The sequence below is a fragment of the Dioscorea cayenensis genome, chromosome 2, assembly GCF_009730915.1.
Source record: "Dioscorea cayenensis subsp. rotundata cultivar TDr96_F1 chromosome 2, TDr96_F1_v2_PseudoChromosome.rev07_lg8_w22 25.fasta, whole genome shotgun sequence".
Classification (NCBI taxonomy): domain Eukaryota; kingdom Viridiplantae; phylum Streptophyta; class Magnoliopsida; order Dioscoreales; family Dioscoreaceae; genus Dioscorea; species Dioscorea cayenensis.
Window position 1 is genome coordinate 14,284,515 of NC_052472.1, and position 21,559 is coordinate 14,306,073.

The window sequence follows — 21,559 nt, forward strand, 5'->3', positions numbered from 1 at the left end:
TATATATCAAGTGTGTACCTATAAAAGCAACCACGCCCATCACGGGCAATTACCAAACGCGCTGTGTAAATTTACTTTTATCTATGAAAGCACAAACCATTTCTTTTCCATAACATATATATATATCACACACACAGATATATATATATATATATATGCTATAGCTAAATTAAATTTTATATTATTCCTTTTTCACTGACCCATAACATTTAATTTATTCTTGTTTAAACCCCATAATTAATTACTGACTATTTAAATACTCAATTTAATTAAATTATTTTATTACAAAATATCAACAATATCAAAATTTTTAATTGTAAAAATTTAGTTAGGGTTTTAATTTTGAGATGTTACAATTTGTTATTCTGATTTATTTTAGTTTATTTTTAATTTATTTTAAATATAGAAGATAGATAATTATTGTTTTACTTGTTTTTGAAGAACGGGAGCTGAGAAGATGCCAATGGATAAAACTAATTGCTATCTTCTTTTTCCTTGAAAAATAGATTGAAATAGTTTGAGAGTTGAGGACTCCTTGATTTATAGATTTGAAGGGGTGTGTGTGTGTGTGTGTGTGTGTGTGTGTGCGCGTGGAATCTGATGGCTTTTTGAGCTAAGATGCTCAAACATTGATAACATGTCCTAGATATCAGACGTGGTAGGTTTTGATTTAGAACTTGACAAGAGTACTAAGTACTGGTACTAGATCACCTTTGAAGCACCTTTTCATTGGAATATTGCCTATGTTATTTTTCTGTCACCAATTTCTTTCACTTCTGAAAAAGTGAGAGGGTGGTTTCTTCTCTAAATTATTTTATTCTGTGTTTGTGTGTATGTGTGTGTGTTTGGGAAATGATCTAACTATCCTTCACTTGAGGGAATAGAAAACAAGAAGAAATTTTGGCATTGATTTTCAAACCTCCGTTGTTGCAAAAAGTTATTTATTATTTATATTATCCCACATCCGTCACATGTCATAGAAGAGAGAATGATGACTTCCTTTGCCTCACCTTGGGAAGGAGGAGAGAGTTAAGAGACCCTAAATCCTTATGGTCTTTCTTCCCTCCCTAGAGATTTGTTAGCCATCATAAGTGGAAACCAGCATCACCATTTCCGTTCCATTACAACTTAATTAGCTTTTGAATTTGTATTTGCAATCCGTTTAGTTGCAAATACAAATTACAAATTAAGCCAGTAAATAAAAATTTTAAAAATCTATATGATATGGCGGTACTTTAAGATTTTATGGAGAGTATATATACGTATATGTTATAAATCCTTCTAAAATTTTAGCAATTTATGTAATATCTATCTCTTTAGGAATATTAATTTCACTTAAGTATTTTTAAGGAATAAAATTAAAATAATAAAGATGTAAAAATAAGCACTACTAACTATTGTCTCTCATTTTGAAATTAGAAGTAAAAATAATGTTTCAATTTTTATATTATTTTGTAAGCTAGTATATATTTTTAGAACCTTTTTAATTATCACCCGGCTTACCCATAAATTTACAAAGTAATCAATGCTTTTTGTGAATACCCGACTACTTGGGTATGGATTATGTTTTGCTAGGTATCTCGATGTGATCTAAATCATAAAATATATAAAATTTAATGGCCCATACTAATTTATAATCTTGTTATTTTATATAAGTTTTAATTAATAAAATGATAGTGTCACAATAAAGATAGTTTTAAATAATAATAATATGGTTGAAGAATTGATGGAAGAAGATAGCATTACATTCACTGAAAACCGAAGGATAATATCGGGTGATAGTGTCGTTTGATTTATCCGACACCAAGGACATTGATTGATTTAATACTTTTCATAATACATTTGGATTTTAGGATGAGAAATTATCTTTAAAATCTTTAATAATATATATATATATATCAATATATATATATATAATCATATATATATAGTTATTTTAATACGGGCCTTTGATTAATAAAATTGATAGTACGGATGACGATGAAGATATGGAAGAAGATAGCGTGGGTTAGCTTCAAACCAATCATAATCGAATCATGGTGACAGTGTTGTTTTGATTGCTTTGATGATGTTGATTGATCTTGATTTATTGTTTAAGTATTTATCTGGGAAAGAGTCTAAAAGTTTGAATGGGAAACCATTATTTTTGAATTTTAACGGGTCATATTGATCCATAGTTTTGTTTATTTTAATATAAATTTTGATTACTAAAATTGATAATTATGCTGTTCAATGATAGTGAAGATGGTTTTAATGATGACAAGGATGAAGATGAGATAGGAAGAAGATAGACCAGTGCACGCTGATTTTGGAAAACCGATTATGATGATAGTATGGTAATAATATTGTTTGATTTGTTTGATGACGTTTGAACGATTTGATATCGCCTCCCTTCGATGCACATTTGGAAAAGAAATAGATTCATCTCTCCAAAGTTCCAGAACCTTGGAACGGGAAACACTATTCTGTGCCTTAACTTATTAACGGAGCACATCCATCTATACAACATTTCCCTCAATATCAGATCTTTGGACTCAACGAAAACTGACAACGTCGTATCACGAAAGCATGGTCTTTAACGCATGTGCAAGGACTTGAAGACCATGAGTACTACTGAGCAAGAAAACACAGCAACGTCGCTTCAAAACCCAGTAACAACATCGGATACATGGTAAGATTACTGTCGTCTGATCTGTCTGGTGATCCTAACTGACTTTGATGTTTTTATAATTAAGCATACATTTGGGAGAACAAATTAGCTAAAAGTTTGCAATTTCTTTTAAAATTTCAACGCGCCATACTCATCCATATGTAGTCTTATTATATATTTTTAATATAAGTTTTGATTAATTAATAAAATTGATAGGGCTTTGCTCGATGAAGATGGTTTAATGATGAAAGATGATAATATGTGATGGACAGAGTTGTTTGGTTTCTTTGATGATGGTGATTGGTTTGATCTGCATAATTTAAATTTTCATTGAAATTTATTTGATAATAGTCTAAAGTTTGTGTTAATCTCTTTGAATGAGCCACCATGCAAATGTAACGAATTTGTATTAATCCATATATCAATATATAAATCAGAGGGTGTATTTTTCCATGCATTTTTGTCAGAGTACAGAACCATTAAATATTTTAAAAATAATCATCTACTGCAAACTTCACTGCAAAATAGTGTTTATAAAATGGCTTTATGTGTGCAATCCATTTACTCTAATAAATAGTAAAATAAGATTGAGAATTTTTATTATAAAATTTTTCTTGTAAAATACTAATATATATAATATTAGCTACAAAGAGAAGAATATATTATTGGTGAGGATGAATGTTGTCGGTACAATAAAATAAAGTAGAAGGTTTCTGCTAATAAGATTGATCGTGATAACCCTAGCTTCGAGACCAATTTTCACGCCACTATTGTTTCCTTTTCTTTCTTTTATTGAAATAGTATCATTTGTAAATCATATTGTCAAAAAGCTAGATTTCATTGTAAATATAAAATTATTTATTATGATAATATTGTCTCAAATCAACATTACATCTCATACTAATTTTTGTCACTAATGTGTAGTATTGTCATACATAATGTTGTTAATTTAATAATGTAATTGCTTGAATAATAATAAATTTAGGAAATCTTAATATTAAAACACAATTATAAAATTTGTGATTATCCTAAACTATTTTTCAAGTAAAATTTTCAAATCAATTAATTACTCCACTATGCAATAATTTGTTTCCTAAAAATTAATCAAAATTAAAATCAATTAATTAGTTTGGAGATATTAAAATTTTAATTTAGTCCTAAATATGAAATATTCAAAAGAATACCAAATACCAAAACTATAAAATAAAAGAAAAAGTTATGGTACGTGCATGGGTATCCACTCAAGCACTCCATTGTTTGGAGTTGCATGTCCCCTGCATTGATCATGGCACCATGAAAGCAAAATCTTGATTATGCATAATGCGCTAGAGGAGCAGATTCCACCAGCAATTCAGAGCACAACTTAAATTTGAGTGCAATTTCAATTGCTAGATTATATTTTGGTACTAGGTGGGGTCTTATATGGCTTTTATATTGGGCTTAGGGGGTTCACACCAAAAAGCTCTCAAGACTTAAATATTTCAACCTCTATACTTATATATAAACCCATTACACTTATTAATAAACCGAGGCCAAGATTATATTTCAACACCCCTCCCTCAAGGAAATCATACGAATCTCAGCCGCATTTGTACACTGTGAGGTCCTGCTTACCGTAACTTGCATACTTACTTTGTGTCTCGAGGTCCCACACACATGGATTCTGTACACTACTTGTGTCTCGTATATCCCATTTTAACTGGATTTAGGTTCCTTCCTGAACCTCGCAGGTCTTTTTACTAGGTCCCACTATAACCGGCTTTTTTTATCGATCATTTTTTTTCCCAAGCTCGATACTGATGTTGATTTTATATTTTTGGTACTAAGTTCCTATAGCGCTTTTATATTGCCAGGGTCTTACACCAAAAGTCTCAAGACTTAGTGGCTCAAACCTCTATACCTATATATATATGTAAACCCATTACACTTCTATTACACAAATCACGCAGATTATATTTCCAACATACTGTCTCTCTTGGTTTTGGGAAAGCTTAGCTTTCAAATGTATTCCTCGCTTTACCTTAGCATCTCCTTCTCCCGGGTTCTCTTTTGTTTCGTCTCAAATTTTTCTTCTTTTTCTTCATTTATCTACTCACTTTTGATGAGGGTTTGTTTTTGTCTTTCTTCATTTTTGTTTTGTACTTTTACTTTTTACTTTTTAATAAAAACAGTGATTTATCCATTTTTATATATAAAAAATTGATTAAGTAAAGAGAAAGTTATATCATTTACTGCCTTAACAAATTTACTTGTCCTTGTCATAATTAAAAAGGTTAATATTATTTATATCGCAATCAATATTCGATACACAAAATACTATAAGATAACATTTAAGAAATAATTGCTAGATAATTCTGTTTTACATCACTAATATTTTTCCATCAATAAATACCGTATATATATATCTTCCACTTGTGTAAACCAAATCCTTTAATTTGCTTCTCAATAAACCACTCTTTTGGTAATTGTGATTCTTTCCTTATTTTTACAGCTGATAGAAGATTAATTAACCAATCTTGTTTGATATATATCCTTGCAGGTTTTGATATAAACACACAAAAACACACATGATCACTCCTCATCATTGGTTAGGTCGGGCCGCCTAGCCCAAAAATTTAGGGCTTTTTAGCCCACCCCAAGCCCAAAATCCCGACGAGCATCATAAATAGTTTACGGGCCCGGCCCAAATTTTAAATATGAAGCCCATGACCCAAATCTTTATGAGTTTGACTTTTTGATCAATTATTAGATCGGGGCTAGGATCGACCCTGCTGATTCGGCTTGAATCGCCCGTTATTGTAACTTTACTTAATTAATCTTTGTGATGATTTAAAAATAAAATAAAAATGAATAATTTTATTAATTAATTAGTATTATTAAATTTTCATTTGAGAAAAATATTGCAAAACTAAAATATAAGTAAATTCCAATTAGGTTGGCATCTACTCATTCTATCATTGTATATTTTTTGTGATATTTTTTAAAAATTATATTATTAATTTTTAATAATAAATTCAATGGGTCACCATCACTGCCAACTTTCATCAATTAAAACGATATCCATATCCAATCCAACGTTTATTTGTCGGGTTTTCGACACGATCCGTCCAACATTAACTTTGGATTGGGTTTGATTAAAGATAGATCTGGTCTTGGGTCGGGTCCATGAGTCTTAGACTCAAAATGATGAGAGTGACACATGCATAGATATATATATATATGGGAGGATGTATATATAGAGAGTATCGAAGATATATATATAATATTATGGCCTGGTATATATGGTACAATATGAAATATTAGCTTTCCAAAAACAAGGCTTTTTTTCCGAATAAGCCAATTCATTTTGGGCCCTCTAGATCTATTCTTTTTCTCATTCAAACCAGTGGTTACTAATAATCTAAAGTCAGCCATGTTGATGAAAAATAATGTTTACAACACAACAAAGGAGAATTTGGAATTTATATGACAAGTAATAATAATGTTTTCCCTTGGAGATGAAAAATTCGGCCACATTATGGTCTGAATATAGAGTACAATTATATGTGAAATATTAGTACTCTTTTTATTAATTCACTCTTTTTATTTAGCCATCACCAGTGTTACAAGAGTATACATATATATATATATATATGTGCGCTATAAGAAGCATATTACATGGCTTCAAGTTTTGAAGAAAAGGATTTATATAACTTAATGTAACGGTCATTGATTGGTTGCAGTGGTCTTGCATTGTTCATCGCATCCTGAAAATAAATAATCAATTATCAAAATGCATGTTATTAATCATTAAAAACTTCTTAAATAGAATGTAATTAGGTTAAAGAGAAAACTCACATCATGCACTGCCTCCCTCAACAAGTCCACTTGCTCTTGTGAAACAGTTTTAATCTATAAAACATAATCAAACAGGTTAACATGAACAATATAGATATACATATATATTTATGTATATATTCTATGTTTAGATTTTAAATTCTTAATTACCTTCTTAATGATGGTCCATGTAACATTTTCACTGCAAGGTGGAGTAGTTAAAGAACCCATATATCGTTAGTATTGGTTGCCTTCTATCCTTACATCTTTTGGATCAACAACTCCTGCGTTTACTTGAAGAACTCCGGTGTTTGTAAGTTGTCTGATATTATTTTCAAGCTATCAAAAAAAGAAGTTATATTATTGACATGTTAACTAATAATTAAGTTCTTAATTATAGAAAATATTAAAAATATATGATTACTTTCTTTAAGAATTGGTCAGGATAACCAATTGTGTAGATGATACCAATAACAGCTATTTTTAGGTCTTGGCTCTGATGGACCATGTGAGCCTCAAGAGCATACCTAAACAAATTCAACAATAATATTTATCAAAAAGATGTGTATATATATTTATTATCAAAAAGACCTAATATGGAAAATTTCAAGTTGACTTTCAATCAGAAGAATATATAAATAAAAATTTTTTTGAGAAAAATAAATTAAAGAGAGACCTTATGCCATTGATGGCATGCTCGGAAGGAGAATGCCAATGAACTTGCTTGAGAAAGTACACTGTTCCCTTGATTGACAAAAAACCAGCATCACCCACCCATTCCAACTGCATTCACCAATCCATATAATTAAATCAATTCCAAACTAAGCCAAATTTTATATCAACAAGTTATATATATATATGTATATATATATATATATATATATATATATGAGTATAAACCAAATTGTCAAGATTGAGCAACTCATGAATAGCTTGAATGTTCACAAACCCTTAGTACACATCCGATCAAGTTATGCATGCATGAAACTCTAATATTAATTAACGTGCTTACCATTATATCATGTCCACGGTTCTTCAGTGTTGCATTAGTGGCCTTATAATTCCTGTTCAGCATCCCCAAACTTGGATCCAATCTAACTCTCTGATAAGTCAAATCAATAGGAGACTGCATCATGCCGTTGCTACATTTCTCCCACTCCGGATGAAGCTCTCCCCAACGTTCAGGACCATTTGGACTCCCAGGAATGTAGCTAAACTCCTTCTCATCCTCTACACATACATATATACACATACATTAATTAAGTTAAAAACTATATATTATATCTATATATATATATATATATATATATATATATATATATATATATGAAGTTAAGAAGTATATATACCAATTTCTTGAGGCTTTGCATTTGGAAACCAAGAGAAGAAGAGGGAGAAGAGGAGGAGGAGATGGAAGAGGGTGGATGAACTGATCATTGTTATCTTCTTCATTCCTTGCAAAAGCTAAGATTGGAATGGTTTGAATATTGAAGGCTGCTTTATTTATAGATTTTCTAAAACATATAAAACGAACGTTTGGAACACATTAAATGTGTTTAGTGTTTATTTGCTTGACTTTGTGATTAGTTTTTGTGGAAAATTACTTGCTTAGTTACGTGCCCCCTGTCAAAGTGCAAAATTACTAATATATATACTCTGATAAAATTATATTTAGTTATTATCCACAAACCAATGGATCTAGCAACAATTATAAAAATTAATATAAATTTATCTTTGTTTCTATTCCATTTTTTCCCCAAACATAAAATGAGGGGAAGAGGATAAATAATGGTTTTTTTTATTACAAAATAGTTTAGTTAGTTATTAGTCTGAAAGGTATATACAAGTATACAAAATAATTTCTGGCAATATGTAAATATTATTTTTTTATAATCGACCTATAAAAAGGTTTTTCAATTTTTGCAGGGCTATGCAAACAAAAACAAAAAAAACCTTTGTTCTTTTTAATTTTTATTGAGAAAAGAAAAAAATAAATAAAAAGAATGAATTGTATGGGGAGAACAATTAAATTGTACTAGTTTTCAATTTTTCAAATTTCATTGACAAAAGTAATGCACAATTTAATTGACTTAGTACAAAAAATTAATTAAATGGAGTTATTATTTTAAACGTGCTTAGATTATTAATATACAGAATAAATGTCGCAAAATTAAACTTTGCTTCTCCAACTTAAATACTGTTGGGTAGTACATTTCATATAGAAGTTTATGATTATATATATATATGCTGCAATTTCTTGCATATTTCTCTAAAACCAAGTTGCATGCATTGTGTACTAAATTTTTAGGTGATGAACAAATTAAGGACCCTGATTTGACTATTTACATCATTCAAAATAGTATTTTGTCCATCATCTCAACAATGTTATATATACGTACCCTAATGAATTACATACGGATGATCATATATATATATATACATGTATAAATTAATGTATGTAGTACTAATACAAAAGTTCTAGCAAGGGTATCAAACTAGTTGCAAGTTTGAGACCACTTAATTTTGAATTTTTATTCAACTACTAATAAATGAAGTTGAATTAATTATTAAGTTCAAAGTATAAATTAAAAAGAACTTGGAATCAGATTCAGTTCATTCACATGTTTTGTTTTGAAATATATGGCCCACTTTATATGACATTGAATTTGAAGTGTACGACTAACTGATTTCACACTCCCTAAATTAATATTAATTAGATTCATGCATACAAAAAACTTCTTTTATACATGATATTAGGATATCTTAAAATTCAATGAGAAAAAGGGTATGCACTCAACTTAGTTGATTCATGCATCACTTATATTTTAGAGATTAATTACTTATGCATGTCTTATTTATATAACACAGAAATGAATTCATATAAGACAATACATGACATACATACGACTTGATTAAGAGAAATTATAATAAGAACAAGGAGCAAATTAACTTTATTAGCTGAACAATATTGTAGTAAGTAAATTTGATTGGTTGTAGGAATGTAGCTAAACTCCTTCTCATCCTCTACACATACATATATACATATACATTAATTAAGTTAAAAAAACTATATATATTATATATATATATATATATATATATTAAGAAAGTATATATACCAATTTCTTGAGGCTTTGCATTTGGAAACCAAGAGAAGAAGAGGGAGAAGAGGAGGAGGAGACGGAAGAGGGTGGATGAACTGATCATTGTTATCTTCTTCATTCCTTGCAAAAGCTTAGATTGGAATGGTTTTGAATATTGAAGGCTGCTTTCATATATAGATTTTCTAAAAACATATAAAAAACGAACGTTTGCAACACATTAAATGTGTTTAGTGTTTATTTGCTTGACTTTGTGATTAGTTTTTGTGGAAAAATTACTTGCTTAATTAGTTACGTGCCCCTTGTCCAAGTGCATAATTACTAATATACTCTGATAAAAATTATATTTAATTATTATCCACAAACCAATGGATCTAGCAACAAGTTTTATAAAAATTAATATAAATTTATCTTTTGTTTTTTTATTCCATTTTTTCCCCAACATAAATGAAGGGAGGAAGATAAATAATGGTTTTTATTATAAAATAGTTTAGTTCGTTCTTAGTCTGAAAGGTATATACAAGTATACAAAAATAATTTCTGGCAATATGTAAAATATTATTTTTATAATGACCTATAAATGGTTTTCTATTTTTGCAGGGCTATGCAAACAAAAAAAACCTTTGTTCTTTTTAATTTTTATTGAGAAAAGAAAAAATAAATAAAAGAATGAATTGTATGGGGAACAATTAAATTGTACTAGTAATTCAAAAAAAAAAAATTGTACTAGTTTTCAATTTTCAAATTTCATTGACAAAGTAATGCACAATTTAATTGACTTAGTACAAAAAATTAATTAAATGGAGTTATTATTTTAAATGTGCTTAGATTATTAATATACAGAATAAATGTCGCAAAATTAAACTTTGCTTCTCCAACTTAAATACTGTTGGGTAGTACATTTTCATATAGAAGTTTATTTATTTATTTTTTTTATTTTTGAGAAAGGCGACAAACGCCGGAACCCAGGGACGAACATGTGGGGGAGCCGCGCTCACCACCGAACAGTTCCCTTACCTTGCGTAAGATGGGGATCGAACTCGGAGAGCCACGCTCGACACTCGAGGTGAACACCCTACGCAAGGGACCTGATGCCAATAGACCAAATGGTCGTTGGCATATAGAAGTTTATGATTATATATATATATATATATATGCTGCAATTTCTTGCATATTTCTCTAAAACCAAGTTGCATGCATGTGTACTAAATTTTTAGGTGATGAACAAATTAAGGACCCTTATTTGACTATTTACATCATTCAAATAGTATTTGTCCATCATCTCAACAATGTTATATATACGTACCCTAATGAATTACATACGGATGATCATATATATATATACATGTATAAATTAATGTATGTAGTACTAATACAAAAGTCTGTGCAAGGGGTATCAAACTAGTTGCAAGTTTGAGACCACTTAATTTGAATTTTTATTCAACGACTAATTTTAAATGAAGTTGAATTTTATTATTAAGTTCAAAGTATAAATTAAAAAGAACTTGGAATCAGATTCAGTTCATTCACATGTTTTTGTTTGAAATATATGGCCCAATTGAATAATAGAGCGACAAGCTATGAATATAAAGCAGATCTTAAGCAGATTTTGGGAATCCGAATATACAGTATATGGCCCACTTTATATGACATTGAATTTGAAGTGTACAACCAACTGATTTTACACTCCCCTTAATTAAAATTAATTAGATTCAGCCATATAAAAACTTCTTTTATACATTTTATTATGATATCTTAAATTCAATGAGAAAAGGGTATGCACTAACTTAGTTGATTCATGCATCACTTATATTTTAGAGATTAATTACTTATGCATGTCTTATTTATATAACACAGAAATGAATTCATATAAGACAATACATGACATACATACGACTTAATTAAGAGAAATTATAATTAGAACAAGGAGCAAATTAACTTTATTAGCTCAACAATATTGTAGTAAGTAAATTTAGATTGGTTTGCATGAATGTCAACTTATACTTGAGATTTATAAGTTGTGAATTACTTGGAAATTTAATTATAATTATAAATTCTTTTTGAAATAATATTTTAGTTCATAAATTAAAGCCCATATGTTTGAGATTCTTGATAGTTCAGCTGGGGGTCTTGTGGGCCGATGATCACTTAATATTTCATGCAAGCACATATACACAACCAAACCACAAAAAATCAAGAGAAGAGACACAAGGATTGTTTTGCCCAGTTTGTCTCAACAATAGCCTACAGAGGGCAAAACCTAGAGACAAATCTATTAAAAAGAGAAGAACAAATATGGGTACAAGTCTCATACTCATCCTCTCCAAGGATTACAAGCACCATCTCTCTTGATTGCCCGATATCCACTCTCTCGCTCACACTCTTTTAATCTCTCTCTAGTGGCTCATCCTAATCTTCAGAGCAGGTGGTATGCGAACATAGTAACTATGAGCACAAAGCCGCAAGTATATGGGTCGCTCAAGTAATAAAGTTACCCTAAGCATAGGGTAGTCAAATTCACAGGGACCGGTGCCAACGACCTTCGGGTCTATTGGTACACGGGTCACTGATAGAGTTCTCACCGAGTGGTGAGAGTTCGATTCTCGGGTCGAGAGCACATTTCTGGGAATTGTGAATAGTGGTTGTGTACGGGTGGTTCCAGCGCCCATGTGAGCGCGGCTCCGTCCCCACTTGTTCCACTGAGGCTTGTGCACGTCCCCTCGGGTCTCTAGTGGGTTCGCCCACTCCTCTTTCCCATTCACGTGGACCGGTGCTCCTAGTACTAACTGCTAATTATCTAACCAATGGAATTGAGTGATTTTTAGCTAAAAGCCCTAAAACTAAATAAGCAAAGAAATACCTAAAAATCTAGCAAATCAAGCCCTAATATCATACAACAATGTTAATTTCCCTACAATTGTATTAAAACATTACGTGAATCCTCTATTAAGTTTAATCATAATTCATATAGTTAAACACCATACACCCTATCTTTTAGGTGTGCATTCAATCTCTACCCTCATATGTGTGATCTATGCATAATTGATTTCTCAATTCTAATGATTCAAATCAAATATGTATTTGAAACTTCACATTAATAAATACAAGCATGAAGTAACATGGTAGATTCACAAGAACAACTCATAGCTAATATAATATTAAAAAAAAATCAAAATATAAATCATCTCAAAATTCATTATCCGGGCACCAAGAAAAGTTTAGCCTCTCATATTATAAATATAAAAAATTATATAATAAAAAATAATAGGCAACAATGAATTTATATACGAGAATGCCCGTAAGAAGTAACATGGAAAAAAAATTAACTTTATTAGTTGAATATTGTAGTGCTCAATAAATTTTCTTGATTCCATAAATGTCAACTCTCATTCGTCTTGAGATTTATAAATTGTGAATTACTTGGACAGTAGATTATAGTTATATATAAATTCTCGTGAAATAATTCCTTAGCCTATAATTTAAAGCTCATATGTATAGTTGAGATTCTAAGGCTTTTCTTGCACTTTAATATCATTATATGATCTTCAAAATAAAGGATAAAATTCCACTTGCTAAGTGGCCAACTAGAAAAAACATAATCTTTTCTTTCCAAATTCTCCATATTTCCAATTTTGATTATTAAAAATGACAACTTTATCATTTATTCAAAAGAATTAAAGCTTTTCACTCACTAAAATCACTTATTTCTTTTCCTAAAACTTAATCTAGTGTCGCATCATGTTTATATATACAATGAACTTCATTTTGTGAAAAGCATACGCATGTGTGTACATATGTGTGTGTGTGTGTCTGCCTTGAAGTTGAATACATGGCGATGTATTCTACTTCTTTGTCTAAAGAAGAATGATACTTTTCCCTTAACCCTAATCTTGAACAAATTAATGGCAATCAAATCTAAGATATACACTTTGTACAAGAAACACAACAAAGTAACTGTATTTGAGTATTAATTGCTAAGGAGTATTGATTAATACAGTATAGATCATATTAAAAACAATCGCTTTCCTTTTTTAACACTTCATGTACATCTACATTAATTTTTAAATTTGATGTTCTTGATGTTTCTTTTGTCTATAAAAATCAAGATTTACATAAAAAGTTACCAAAAAGATAATATCTAAGAAATTATTCACTAAGATAATGTTGTTTTACATCACTAGCTTACAAGATTCAAAACCTATAATTTCTAGACCTAAATGTGGATGAAAATATGCCATTAAGTCATCACTAAAATCATAATAAGTGTACACCCACTGAGTATTGTCTCATTTGTGGAGAATCCATAACTCATTAATGCTTTCCACTAATTTCCCATCTATATATACCCTACCTTCTCCTTAGTAAAACCAAGTCATTTGCTTGTCAACAACCACTCTTTTCTTGGTAATTGTAGTTCTAATTCCTTCCTAGTTTAATTCTTAGTATATAAGGTGATTAATTAATGCTTTTTGATATATATCATTGCAGGTATATACACACATTTATATATAAATTAAGTTTTATATATCATGGGAAAGAAGAAGATGAAATGGTTGTGCTTCTTTTTCTTGTTATGATGATCATGAAATCACATCTTGTTGTCTCAAGGGCTGTGAAGATAGATGAAATGAATGCAAACAAAGAAGATGTAAAGGTTGATCAAAGTGTAGTAGGTTATCCAAGTGGGAGTAACACTGATAACCATCATAGCATACCAAGAGATCAGTTTAACAACTGGCCTACAACCCTCGGTAATGAGCCAGCTGGTGGAGATGGTAATGGCAAGAACTAGGTCATGAAGATAAATTAGGGTTTGAAATAGTATATAGTACTCAAGTATAAGGGCCCTGCATGCATGCATGTAATTTACTTAGTAAGGTGTATAAGAACTCAATGCATGAGTTTGTATATAAGTACTTTCTTGTAATACTGTACGGTGGTTTGTCTTGTATATTGTTTGTATATTGAGCATATATATAAGTTTTTGTATTAACTTAAGTATGGTATGAACATAGTTACGTACTCAATGTGATTTGTATACGTACTCAATGCTTGAGTTTGTATTTAACTTCTGTAATATTGTACGGTGGTTTGCTAGTATATATATTATTTGTATATTGAGCATAAGTTTTGTATTAACGTAAGTATGTTATCAACATAGTTACGTACTCAATGCAAGAGTTTGTATATAACTTCATGTAATATTGTACAGTGGTTTGCTAGTATATATATATATTATTTGTATATTGAGCATAAGTTTTGTATTGACTTAACTATGTCATGAACATCGCTCTCATTTTTCTTTAAAATAATCATGCACGTTTCAATTAACTATCTTCTTATTTCTTTATTTTACTTTATTTTTATTTTTATTTTTGTTGAGAAACATAATATTTTCTCATTAAACAAAGTTATACAAAGACAAGAGAGTAAATTACAATCTTATAATTTTCTCATCCTTCACTGATTAACACTTAATCAATGACACCAAAGCCTAAACTAATAAATCAAAACAAGTTTTCTCAATTCAAAACTCTTATATGAAGAAAAGTCAAACAAGAAGACCTAGAAAAGTCATGTCTTACAAGTTTTGGACAATCTGGTCCCACCAAACTTTTAATTTGGTGAATGATTTAATTAAGACATTTAATCACCTAATTAGTCCACATAATTGTTTGCATATCAGGGGACAAGTCATGTTCACTGTGTCAATAATTCAATCTCTAGAAAGGTATTACATGATAAACCTAGACAAATTAGTGATTCTTAAATTAACTTTTTTTTATTAACATGAAAACTTAATAAACAATCCTCAAGAAATTAATTAAAAATCATTTCACTTTGTCACATATTATATATTTCATAAACAAAAATTAAATCATTTAATCGGATTATCACTTGTAATAACCGTAATCTTTATAATTGTATAAACTAGCTAGTTTGAGATTAAGCTATCTTAATATAGTACACACACACGCACATATCTATAAGAACTCGATATAACAAAATCTAGGCAGGACTTAATTTGATTCATTTTAAATAACTTGTTCTGAGAAAAATAGACAGACAACAAAGTTTACTAAACAAAAATCTAAATATTAATGAAAACAAATGAATATTATGTTTTTACTAATATTCAGCATTAAAATGTATTCATAACTTACTAATTAATGAGGTGCAATTTATTCATAAAATTTCTTAGTTTTTCTATTATCTTTTTCATGTCTCAACACTCATGCATATGTACAAAGGGCATATGTATAAAGGTTACAACTATTGAAGTTTTCTAATCAAATTAATTTTACTTTTGTTTTTATCCATGCATCAACTGCACCGGCTTCGCCCAACTTCACTATAAGCCATTGTATAGTAATTAATCCAACATTCATACATATATATATACATATCTAATCTTTACATATTGTTTTTCATCCACTGACTACAAAATAGGCAGTTGTGTATATATATAATATATTTCACACCTTTTCATTGATACAAAAATCTCAAGTACACAAACCTTGAAGGATAATAATAATTAATAACAGAGAGAAAAGAGTGCAACACTGGTGATATGAGATATCTCTTATTCACAAGAACGGCTAACATCACAGAACAAGCACCACCACAGTTATATATATATATATACAAAGAAGTTGACATATTACAAAGCTTTTTGTTAGCCATTGTTTGGTGTATTGCTTAATTTTCATTGCTAGGTTGACCATGATGATCAGCGCTTTGCATCTTGCTGGTTTTGGTTATCATCCCAACTACCAAACTCTGGCCTTGGTATGCTATGATGGTTGTTTATATCTGTTTGATCACTTGAGTTATGCTTTTTCTTGTTCCTCTTCCATGCTTAACACCGGCCATACTTACTAACAATACCATTAAGATTATAACAACCATCCGGTCCATCCCCTTCATCTTTCAATATTTGGAGAGAGAGAGAGAGAGAGAGAAATGGAGGTTAATCAACAATGGAAGAGTAAAGAAAGTGTAGTATTTATAGGAAAGAGAAGAAACCCTGAAATTTCAGGTGATTGTGATTTTTAATTAGTGGGCATTCCACCAAAAGTCAAATCAAGAAATGGTGGGTGGAGAAAATGAGAGGAGACAAGTTATTATAATTTAGATTTTTATAGTGGAGAATAGATCTTGTCTCATGGACTAGACCTATCAAATAAGGAGTTACCAACAAAGCACGTAGGAAGTATAATATATAAGTCAATCTTAGGATGTGATTAATAGTGTGGCACTAGAATTTAAGCCTTCCATTGTTGGTAGAATAATGGAGCATCCTCAAATAAATTAATAATATATTATATCTTGTAATTAGATATAAAAATAACCACGTATTATATATATATTCAGGTAGTGTTAAAATATATCACACTCTACCTAGGGCATCACCCTCACATTTATATTTGTGTGTGTAGCTTGTTTGGTTCATTTATTATCTAGTAGCATGATCCATGTATCTGTTGTATTTCTTCTGTTGGGGGGACTTAATGCTTCACTTAAGACCCCTTTCGGAAGCACTAACACACCCGTAGATGTCCCAATAACCTGTCAAGGTTAGTCTCCAAAAACACATGCAAAGATAGGGACTATAATAGAGAAAGAAAGATAAACACACACAAACCACGACCACGAGTAATTACGTGGAGTTCGGCACTCTTGCCCTACGTCTCCACGGGGTCGGAATTGAAATCCACTATGAAGAATATCTCTCGATGGCTTGAACAACTCTCAAGCTCGTCTCAAGAAGAAAAACAATAAGAAAATCCCCGAGTTATATATACCCTCATATCCAACTCGATGAGAGATAATCTTATTAGCATATATTATATGCTAATATATCATATATACTAACATAATAATATATGCTAATATATCCTTATATACTAACATAATAATATATATGCTAATATATCTATATAACATAAGTCAACATGTGACTAACACACACATGCCCACAAAAGCCACTCATAGTTATTTCTTATCATTGTTTCTCTTCACAATTCTCCACCTCGTTTCTCATTTGATACCAAATGTGGAGCGAATAAGGATTTCTTCATCTCTGAGACCATCAAGATAGAACATCTTCACCAAACTCAAATAGTCGATTCCCAACCCCAAAAATTCCCTTATTAGCATAAATCAAGATTGAGCAAGTTCAAACAATGTTGAAACTTGCTCCTTGGAACTAACTTTGGTGAATATGTCTGCAGGGATTGTCACTGGTGTGCACCTTCGATGAGGAGATAGAGCCTTCCTCTATACATCCCGCACAAAATGATACGGGACATCGATATGCTTGGTACGAGCATGGTGCCCCGATTTCTAGCCAAATGAATTGCACTCATCGTCACACCCCAAGTCCACCGTGCCTTGCTCGATCCCCAAATCATCTAACAAACCCCATAACCACAAAGCTTCTTTCACTCCTTCGCCACGGCCATATACTCGACCTACGTGGTAGATAGTGCCACTAGTGGCTTATGTCACTGATCGCCAACTAAGCTGGAGCACCAAATATCCGAAATACATAACCGATGAGTGGAGCAGCCGTCGGTCTAGATCACTTGCATAATCCGAGTCCACAAACCCACTCAAGTCGACATCTTTCTCCACCAAAACACAAACCCATGCTAATGGTACCCTTCAAGTACCTCAGAATCCATTTCACTGCTTCCCAGTGAAGCCTTCCCGGATTTGCCATGAATCTGCTAACCACACTGACTGCCTGTGAAATATCTGGACGTGTACATACCATCGCATACATTAGACTGCCTACTGCACAAGCATAAGGAACACGAGCCATGTGTTCTTTTTCTTCATCAATTGTGGGAGATAGCTTACTAGAGGCGAAAATGTGGGGCCCGATGGAGTCACCACCCGGCTTAGCATCTTGCATTTCAAACCGTGATATTACTTTCTCAAGGTAACCCTTCCGATGTAGAAATAGCTTACGGCTTGACCTCTCTTTTGATCTCCATACCCGATGTATTTTCTTGGCGTAGCCCATATCCTTCATCTCAAACTCCTTCTCGAGTTGAGACTTTTAACCTATCTATCTCCACCTTGCTCTTGCTAGCAATGAGCATGTCATCCACGTACAATAGGAGATAGATATATGCATCACCACAAAGCTTACGAAAGTAAACACAACAATCATACTTGCTTACGGAGTAACCCTTCTTGAGCATAAAAAGTATCGAGCGCTTGTACCACTTTGTCGAGGCGACTGCTCAAACCATAAAGTGATTTCCTCAGCTGCAGAACCCTGATTCTCTTTTTCCTTTCGAGTTTGTACCCTTCCGGCTGATGCATATAAATTTCCTCATCTAAGTCACCATGTAAGAAGGCCGTCTTAACATCAAGTTGTTCCAGCTGAAGATCACCATGAGCTACCAAACTCAACAATACACGGATAGAGGTGTGCTTCACTACGGGAGAAAATATCTCATTGTAGTCCACCCCTTCTTTCTGTGCAAATCCCTTGGCAACTAGTCTTGCCTTGTACCTTGTGCCACAAGATTTAGATGAATCTTCCTTTTTCTTGTACACCCACTTACAGCCTATAGCATGCTTACCAATGGGCAACGGAACAACTTCCCATGTTTGGTTTTTCCGAAGAGATTCCATCTCTTCCTCCATTGCAACCAACCATCTCTCACTATTCTCATCTTCGATAGCTTGCTTAAAAGTGACTGGCTCATCATTCTCCACCGAGAGTGCATACTCAACCAAATTTACCTGTCCATAGTGTTTCAGAGGTTCATCTGACCCAAACTTCTGAACCATTTTAACTTGCCTCTTTGGCCTAGTAGTAGCCAAAGACTCTGTTTTCTGCTGCTGTAGTGTTTGTGTATTATGTTTATGAACCTCCTTATGTTCATTTACAACAACATTCTCATGAACATGGCTGGGGCATGATTGGTCTTCAGATCCATCAATCTCCACCACTTGGGTGTTAGTTGTTAACTCATCACCATCACCATCAAGAGGCTTCATAGCTTTAGGCAAAGCTAATATGGAATTCTCATCAAAAGTAACATCCCTAGCGATTATAAACTTTGAATCTTCCATACACCAAAAGGCGATAGCCTTTCACTCCTTTTGCATATCCCAAGAAAATTGCTTTCTTGGCTCTAGGATCAAGCTTATTCTCTTTCACATGATAGTAAGCTGTACAACCGAAAAATTCTAAGAACATTATAGTCTCGCATGTTCTCCCGACCATAGTCCGTAGGGGTGTGTCACCATCGAGGGTGGAATGTGGAGCTCTGTTCACTATATAGCATGCTGTTGCCACTGATTCTGCCCACCATTCTCTGCCCAAACCAGAATTAGATCTTATACATCTTGCTCTCTCAAGTAATGTACGGTTCGACCTCTCTGCAACCCCATTCTGGCGTGGTGTATTCCTAAGCGTCGATGTCGAACAATACCCTCTTGATCACAAAAACTCCTTGAAGACACCTTCGATGTACTCTGTACCATTATCGACTCGATTGTCTTCAACTTTCTACATGTCATTCTCAACCATTGCTCTCCACCAGCTTGAATGTCTCAAATACTTCATTCTTATGTTTTCGGAAAAATATACCCAAGCATATCTTGAGTAATCATCAATAAATGAGACAAAATATCTGGAACCCCCTTTTGAAGCAACTTTAGCCGGCCCCCATACGTCCGTGTGCACATAGTCTAATAGTCTTCTACTCTTGTGCTTGCTTGTGGTGAACTTGACTCGGTGTGCCTTCCCATACACACAGTGCTCACAAAAGTCCATGCAAGGTTTCTCCAAGTTCTTCAACAAACCTTCCTTTCCAAGTAGAGTTAAACCCTTTTCTGACATATGTCCAAGACGCATGTGCCAAAGTTTAGTACAATCTGATAGGTTACTGCTTTTGGAAATCCCAATTGCTGCATTATCTGTGATTGTCATACCCAACAAAGCATATAGATTACCATGACAAACACCCTTCATCACCACCATGGAGCCTCGAACAACTTTTAGAATTCCCTTGTAGGCCACAATCTTGCACCCACTGGATTCCAATACACCAAGTGAAATCAAGTTCTTCCTCAAATCTGGAACATGCCTTACATTTGTCAAGGTTCTGATAATCCCATCATGCATCTTGATTCTAATTGAACCAAGCCCAACTGTTTTGCAAGTATGATCATTGCCCATCAATACATTACCACCATCAATGTTCTCATAGGTTGTAAACCACTTCCTATTTGGACACATGTGATAAGAGCAACCCGAATCGAGCATCCATTTCCCAGAAATGTCTTCACCTTGATTGGCCATGAAGCATTCATCATTGTCCTCATCTGAAGCATAACTTGCTTCTTCTTTGACCTGTTTTCCCTTGTTATTTTTGTTGTTCTTCTTCCTCCAATTTACTTTCTTATTGGAACAGTCGGCCTTATAATGCCCAAGCTCTCCGCAATTGTAGCATACTACTTTTGCAATAGGTCTTGACTTTGATCTTGATTTCCCTCTTTGCACCTTTCCCCTTTCATTTGACCTTCCCCTTATAAACAATCCTTGTGCTTGCTCTTTTGTCCACTCTTCCACCTGTAGCCATCTTCGAAAGATCATCGGATAAGAGTGATGTTCTAACATCGTTCATAGAGAGTGTCTCACCCACAAGCATCAATGTTTGTACAAGGTTCTCAAATGATGGTGGCAAAGAAAGTAGCAAAAGAATAGCTTGATCTTCATCCTCTACTTTGACCTCCACATCCTTCAAATTTGAAACTATCCTTTCAAACTTGCTTATGTGATCCCGGATTGAAGTTCCTTCATCCATTTTGCAAGTGTACAACTTGGCCTTCAAGTAGATGACGATTTGTCAAGGTTTTGGTCATGAAATTGGACTCTAATTTTTACCACACGCTAGCCGCTGTCGCCTCGTCATTCACCAAGAAGGCGACATCCCTATCCAAACACAAAATAATAGCTGCGCGT

The 21,559-nt window shown here is 32.4% G+C and overlaps 1 pseudogene; it reads right to left on the bottom strand.

Moving 5' to 3' along the window:
- Positions 1 to 6,229: 6,229 nt before the first annotated feature.
- LOC120278946 lies at positions 6,230 to 7,943 on the bottom strand (annotated as a pseudogene).
- Positions 7,944 to 21,559: the final 13,616 nt, after the last annotated feature.